The sequence below is a fragment of the Pocillopora damicornis genome, chromosome 5, assembly GCF_964200805.1.
Source record: "Pocillopora damicornis chromosome 5, jaPocDami1.2, whole genome shotgun sequence".
NCBI classification, from domain to species: domain Eukaryota; kingdom Metazoa; phylum Cnidaria; class Anthozoa; order Scleractinia; family Pocilloporidae; genus Pocillopora; species Pocillopora damicornis.
Window position 1 is genome coordinate 11767350 of NC_142674.1, and position 6986 is coordinate 11774335.

Sequence of the window (6986 nt, forward strand, 5' to 3'; positions counted from 1 at the left end):
TTTACCCCAATTTTCCATTTCTTTTTTCAGCGATAAATTCTACGATTAGCACTAATCGTTAGCCCCCAAAATAAAGCAACGCACAATAACTTAATATGTATTTAGACGTTTTCTATAACGCCCGCTTTCAGTTATTATTAACTTCCATGAAAATTAAAAACTTAGGCACACCAACGTGCTATGTAATATACTGTTCCCCGTTAATTGTAGTCATTCTCTAAAGAAGTCTCAATTAGAGACGAAACGCGTCGGAAATAAACGAGGAGCTTACAATTACAAGAAGAGTTTCTTTGTGCGGCTCGCTAGTCTTACTTAAAAATGAAAAAAAGAGGAAAAATTACAAATTTTATAAAAAAGTTTCTTTTCTCAATGAATTCTAGAAAAGCGGGATGAATTCTGAGAATTCGTCCTTCAAGTGGAATAAATCCTAGGTTGCCAAATCTAATCTTTAATCCGATTTTGCATTTTTTTCTTTTTTTCAATGAATTCTAGAATTACGGGGTAAATTTTGAGAATTTAGCCCGCAAGTAGCTAATACCGTAAGTTCCCATATGCCATCTTCACCCCAATTTTCCATTTGATCAGTGAATTCTATAGAATAACGGGGTAAAATCTGAGAATTCATCCTTCAAATGGGATAGATCTTAGATTGTCATATCCAATCTTCAATCTGATTTTCAATGCTTTTTTCTCATCGAATTCTAGATAAACGGGATAAATTCTGCGAGTTCATCCCGCAAGTGATAGCAATATGCTAAGTTCCCATAAGCCATCTTTACCCCGATTTTCCATTTGATCAGTGAATTCGAGAAAAACGGGGTAAATTCTAAGCATTCATACTACAAGTGAATAGTACCCTAAGTTCCCACATGCTATCTTCAACCCGATTTTCCATTTTTTTTTTCAATGAATTGTAGAAAAACGAGGGAAATTCTGCGAACTCATCCCGCAAGTGATAGCAATACACTAAGTTCCTATATGCCATCTTTACCCCGATTTTCCATTTGATAAGTGAATTCGAGAAAAACGGGGTAAATTCTGAGCATTCATACTACAAGTGAATAATACCTGAAGTTCCATATGCTTTTTTTACTCCGATTTTCCATTTTTTCAGTGAATATGACAAAAAACAGGGTAAAATCTGAAAAGTTATTCTCCAAATGGAATAGATCTCAAGTTGCCATATCCAATCTTCAACCCGATTTTCCATTTTTTTTCCAATGAATTCTAGAAAAACGGGATAAATTCTGTGAAATTCATCCTTTAGGTGGATTCTATCCTATTGACTTGCCATAGCCACCTTTAGCCCCATTTTCGGTTTAATCATTGTGTGAATTTGTCATAAACAGGGTAAAATAGGACAAATCCACCCAAAAGTGCCATAAATCCTACAATAATTTAGAAACAGTACTAAAAAAAAAAAAAAACAGCTAAAATCAGCGGAACCGCAATAAAATCACAATCTACTACTTTAATTTTTTTAACGGAGGGCTTAGTGCGATACGGCAAAAACCAACAGTACTCAAAATAAACAACTGAAGGCCAAACTTCTGTGATTGAAGGAAGACTTCGTGACGCAGACAAATAATCACAACTTGGACTTCTCAGTCGATCTCACCTCCGGCAGATCAGGTGAAGTGTCAAAAATATATAATTTTATGTCGACGAACCATAATCTATGATCTTCAACTATTAAAGAAAATAAAGCAATTGTGATATGACGCCACATTGTGCTTTTGTCTTAGCTTGTGGCTAAAATGTTGTCATTGAAGTCGCAAGTCGAGCAATGAAGACTGTAAATAAAGCAAGGCTGCAAATAAAACGTGAACAATAACGCATCCTTTGGTCGAAAGTCGCTTTGTTATTCACGCGCAGCAAATTGTTCTTCCAAGTTTAGGTCATAACAACGATGCGATCACTCTGCGTTAACGAACGATTGAACTTCAAGGAAAGCAATATGAGAGGCCAATGATCCGGTTCGCAGTGATCATGCGAACAGTATGTTTTCCTGAGATCAGTTATCAGTTCAAGCAAGGTTGCAAATAAAACGTGAACAATAAAGCATCCTTTGGTCGAAAGTCGCTTTGTTATTCACGCGCAGCAAATTGCTCTTCCAAGTTTAGGTTATAACAACGATGCGATCACTCTGCGTTAACGAACGATTGAACTTCAAGGAAAGCAATATGAGAGGCCAATGATCCGGTTCGCAGTGATCATGCGAACAGCATGTTTTCCTGAGATCAGTTACCGGAAAATACTGGTCAAATTTTCCACTTATCCCGACCCCCTCGAATGAGTACTTTTGCTTGAAGACATAACTACAACGGAGTTTCTTAACCAGTCCCAAGCCGCGTGTCGCTCGATAGATCGCAGGATATGATTGGCCACTGTATCACATTACGTCAGAGGACATATCTGCAATAAGAGGACATAAGTGCAACGGTACACGTAACTTCTCCTTTACATAAACTAAGACTGGGGGCTAATCGTCCAGGGACTGGGGGCTAATCGTCCAGAGACTGGGGGCTAATTGCCTGGGGCTAATTGTCCATGGGGCGAGTTGTCTGACAAAAGCAATGGCTTTGTTTAAGTTATCCATGAATGAAAACAAGACACAAAATGATGCTAAGTAGAAAAACGTCCGGGTGTAATGAGGACTGATACTCGCTAAGTAATGTTGTCGAAATTTAAGGTTAAGTCCGTCAGCGGTGGGAGTTTTCTAACTCATTTTCAACACAATCGAGCACAGAGTTGCACACTAGCACAGACACAGCCATCTCTTACAGAGGTTTATGAGGCCGAAATAAGGCGTCTTCGGGAAGAGAACCACAATTTGAGAATTTAGCACAACTCCATTGCAACTCGGCTGAATGAAGTCGTAGCTCAGCTTCAACTAGCAAATGCTGAAGGAATGCTGCTAAAGCAGAGAATTGCAGAGACTGAAAATGTATTCTACAACACCGAAAAGGACTTCTGGCAATTAACACCGGCAGCCAGAAATAATAAGAAAAGACGAGTCAGGCAACTAGTGGCTCAATCGGTGGAAGGACTGGAGGAGTTTGAGCCCATCAAGGTAAGTAACAATTTACTTCTTCGTGAAAAATAGAACTGAGACATTGACCAACAGCAAAGTCGCGAAAAAAAATCATACATCTATGTGGCGATCAATCTATCTATCTAGCTATGTTCATATGAAAACAAATTTTAAAGGGAAACCCCTGTCTTCTTCTTCAGATTAAGTTCACTGTACAAGGACGTGAGGTTGTAATTCCACTTGGACACGATGCTGGTGACGAGAGAGAAAACTCCACTTGTCGGACGACGCAGCATGTACTTGTTGCGAAAGATGAAGGCTTGATTTCAGACGAGGCATACCATGAGTTTAGGATGGCCTTACCAGACGAGGAAAGAGAGATTCTTTCGCCAATCAGTGTTCTGAAACAGGAGAGGAACAGGCAAAATGGGATCAATGCCTTGCATTCAATACCAGAGGTCAGTGAAAACAAATGTAACTTATTTGAACTACATGTACCTAACTACCAAAGCCAGGCATGACTATAGTGAATAAAATCTGACCAGTGTAGAAATCACAAAGATTCAATTAAAAATAAAAAATCATAGTTGTAATCTCAGACTTAAAGTTAGGTGTATATCACGAGAATGAAAAACAAAAAAAAAAACAAAGACCTCTATGGCTATAATTCTAAAAAAAAAAATCAATACTTCATTCTAATTTACCACAGGCTAAAAAAGGCTTTATTTTGCATTACTTTACATATCACAGTGCAATGGCAAGCAATAACTAATACTGATAACAACGAACATAATAATAATAACAACAATGTATTATGTCAGGAAAAGACCTCCGAGCAATCCTACACAAACTGGATCATAAACCAATCTTTGAGGGGACAAGTCATCAAAGAAGGACATACAGAGAAGTGAAGAAATTATGGAAGGTAAAAATTTTCTTGTGTTAATTTGGTCACTCGGATCATAGAGTTAAATTTTAGTCAATATCTAAGGGGCATGACTACAATAAATTATATTAAAATATACTCATCTACATACTTGCTCTCTTTGTTGATAAAATAGGGTTTCAGTGATCTGGTGGAAGCAGTGGACCCAGAACCAGGCCAAGAAAGCTACAAAACACCAGAACAGTTCAAGGACCATACAAGGAAATGGGCAAGATTCTTTTGAGAGGTACACCATGATGAGGTAACTGTGTTCTTTGCAAGTATTGCTTTTATTGAGATAAAATAAAAACATAGAGTTGAAATTCTTGGCAATATAATTAAACATTGATCTTTTCCTGGCATGGACAATTGAACAAAACCCAGTCAAAAATCAATCGAACTCAGTGGAATCCAATTGTTAGATTGCTGTTCAATCAAACATAATTGAACTGGAAATTTTCAGCGAGTTCAATAATTTTATTATTGAACTCAATCACGCCAATCAAACTAAATCAATGTGATTAATCCAGGTCTTTTCCTTGGCCATGCTTTGAAAAAGTGAAGTCCTTAAATTAATCTGTGATATAATAACACTGAAACCACTAAATTGAAAACAAGGTACTTACCATTATATATTTTTCTCCAAATTTTTCCTTTTAGGATGTGACTCCATACATACATGGTAAGATCCATTTCTCTGATAATTTCAATGATTTCCAATCCTAACAGTAATTATAAAAGAACTTATTAAACCCTGACGAAAAAATCTATTTTGTTCTGCTCCAGCTCTAGTCTATCATGTCCCTCAGTTCCTTGAAAAATCAACAAAATCAAAACAAAAAACGCGATTTTCAAGTCTATTTTTCACCAAAGTCAATTTTTCCAGAGGTTTTCCAGTTCAGCATAAAAAGATATTGTTTGGCTGTTAGTTCCAATAACGTTTTTTCGGTTGTTGAGCGTAATGTTAGAAACATAAATGTTCAATTACTATCAGTTTAATTTTTTTAACAGTATATATTGAATTCAAAAAGTTATTAAGCAATGATGATCAAACAATAAAAAACATTTGCATTCTGTCATGAAAAAAAAAAAAGGAAATCTGTCATTTGACATATCCAAATTGTGCGTTTTAACATGAGTTCAGAGAGAAAAATGTTAGAATGGACCACAGGATTTGCAATTTCTTAACAGCAGGAGGTGTTTTTAATTATTTTTTTTGGTCACGGATTTATCTTCATTTACAATCTGGTTGTCTGCGAGTCAGAATCAACTGTACGTTACCAACCCTTTTCAAGAAAAAAGAGTACTAATGTTGGTAATTTGAAATAAGTTATTTGAATGTTCCTTTGTAATCCCTTTCCAACTTCAATCATTAATATTTAGGTAATGATACACTCATATCCAAGTTGATGAACTACCTTTAACACTTATGAAAATGAATCATAAGATCATGACTCCTTAGTTCCTTGGTCATTGATATTTTTAAATGATATGGATGAAAAGAGAGAAAAAAATAGGTCTCTTTAAATTTGGCTTAAACTTCAAAACAAATGCTTGGTTAAGTTACAAGTTTGATGAGTGACATAAACTACAATATAGAGTTTACCTCTGACATCCATCCAGAAGGAAGAGTTTGCTTTGCCATAATCATTTATTTAGCAGTACATTCATAATTGCCCTTATCTTTAAATGTCACTTGTCTAATAACCAGGCTGTTGTTTTTACTAAGTAGCACTCCATCCTTGGTCCAGCTGACTGATACTTGTGGATCACCTCTCAAATAACACTTTTTTGTAAATGTGGAGTTAAATGGTGTGTTCCTTTGGGAGGATAAGGATTAGGATTTGTGGTCCAAGATCACACAGATCACAGTGCATCAAAGGAATGGAGCTTTAGGGTGCAATGGTGAGATTTCTAAACTCATTACTAAAACGGGGTGGAACTGCAAAGTAAGCATATAAACTCAAATTACAAAATTAGAAAAGCCACCCAGCCAAACCCCCCTCCTCCCCACTGTGAAAAGTAAAAATAAATAAATAAAAAGAATAAATAACAATATTTATAGTTAAGTAATAGGAGCAATCGATAACCTTATCATCCTACCAGTGAAGGATCTGGGAACGCTCTGTATATAACACATTCACAATCTTGCTTGCTACAGCAATTGAAGAACCGAAAGCATTCCATTCACTTCACTGATGTTACAAATAGTAACAGGACACTCCCCATCCATGGCACAGCATCTTTAAAACAAGAGCCCCTGGTTGAAAAGATTGCCTTAGAGTAAGGCAAAGATTACATCAGCAGAACAGGAAAACCTATGCAAGTAAGGTTAGATGAGTTATATAGCATATAGAGAAATGACATGCTAAGACAAAGGCCTCTGCAGTTTCAGAAGACACCTGGAAACCACCTGCTCTGGACTGAAGTAGAGTACATTGATTGTGATCCTATTATTATACATGCAGGGTATAGGAGGCCATCCACATAGGACTTCGCCTGTTACAACATAAATCGGACATTGAGGTAGACATCCCAGAAACATGGATGCTGACCACAAGAAACACAAAAACATAATAACTCTGCGACAGTGTACTCCAAAGGAACATTTGGTCAGAGTGTGCCAATCAAAGCCTGTGTGGGATTCCAGCCAATCACAGCCAAACAGAGAGTTTCATAAGCTCAAGCATATCTACTGACCTTATAATGCAAAGACGACACAATATGCAGTCAAAAAGTCACGATCCACATCCAAAGTTAATTAATGGCACGACAAACGATTATACTGCAGAAAGTGAATTCATCACCATGACCAACCAAAGTCATTTTAAGCACATTGCCAGTTTGAAAAGAAACTATAAGCTTCATCAAAGGGCATTTACTTTGAGTTATGACGAGGAAACTACATTGTTGACAAATAACTTATTGAGAAAAATTTTTTTCACATGACACCCCACTTCAAACAACTACAATCCACAAACATATTCAGAATAAAATGTTGCCTTATTTATCACAAATGTGTGAATT

At 36.5% G+C, this 6986-nt stretch overlaps 1 long non-coding RNA gene across 1 annotated transcript; it reads right to left on the reverse strand.

Annotated features, from left to right (window-relative positions):
• Window positions 1-3070: 3070 nt before the first annotated feature.
• Window positions 3071-5963, reverse strand: LOC149045256 (uncharacterized). The gene is made up of 4 exons (XR_016187156.1): window positions 5566-5963; window positions 4586-4681; window positions 4072-4246; window positions 3071-3435 (listed from the first exon to the last, which is right to left on the reverse strand). It is a non-coding gene; the product is annotated as an uncharacterized LOC149045256 (long non-coding RNA).
• Window positions 5964-6986: the final 1023 nt, after the last annotated feature.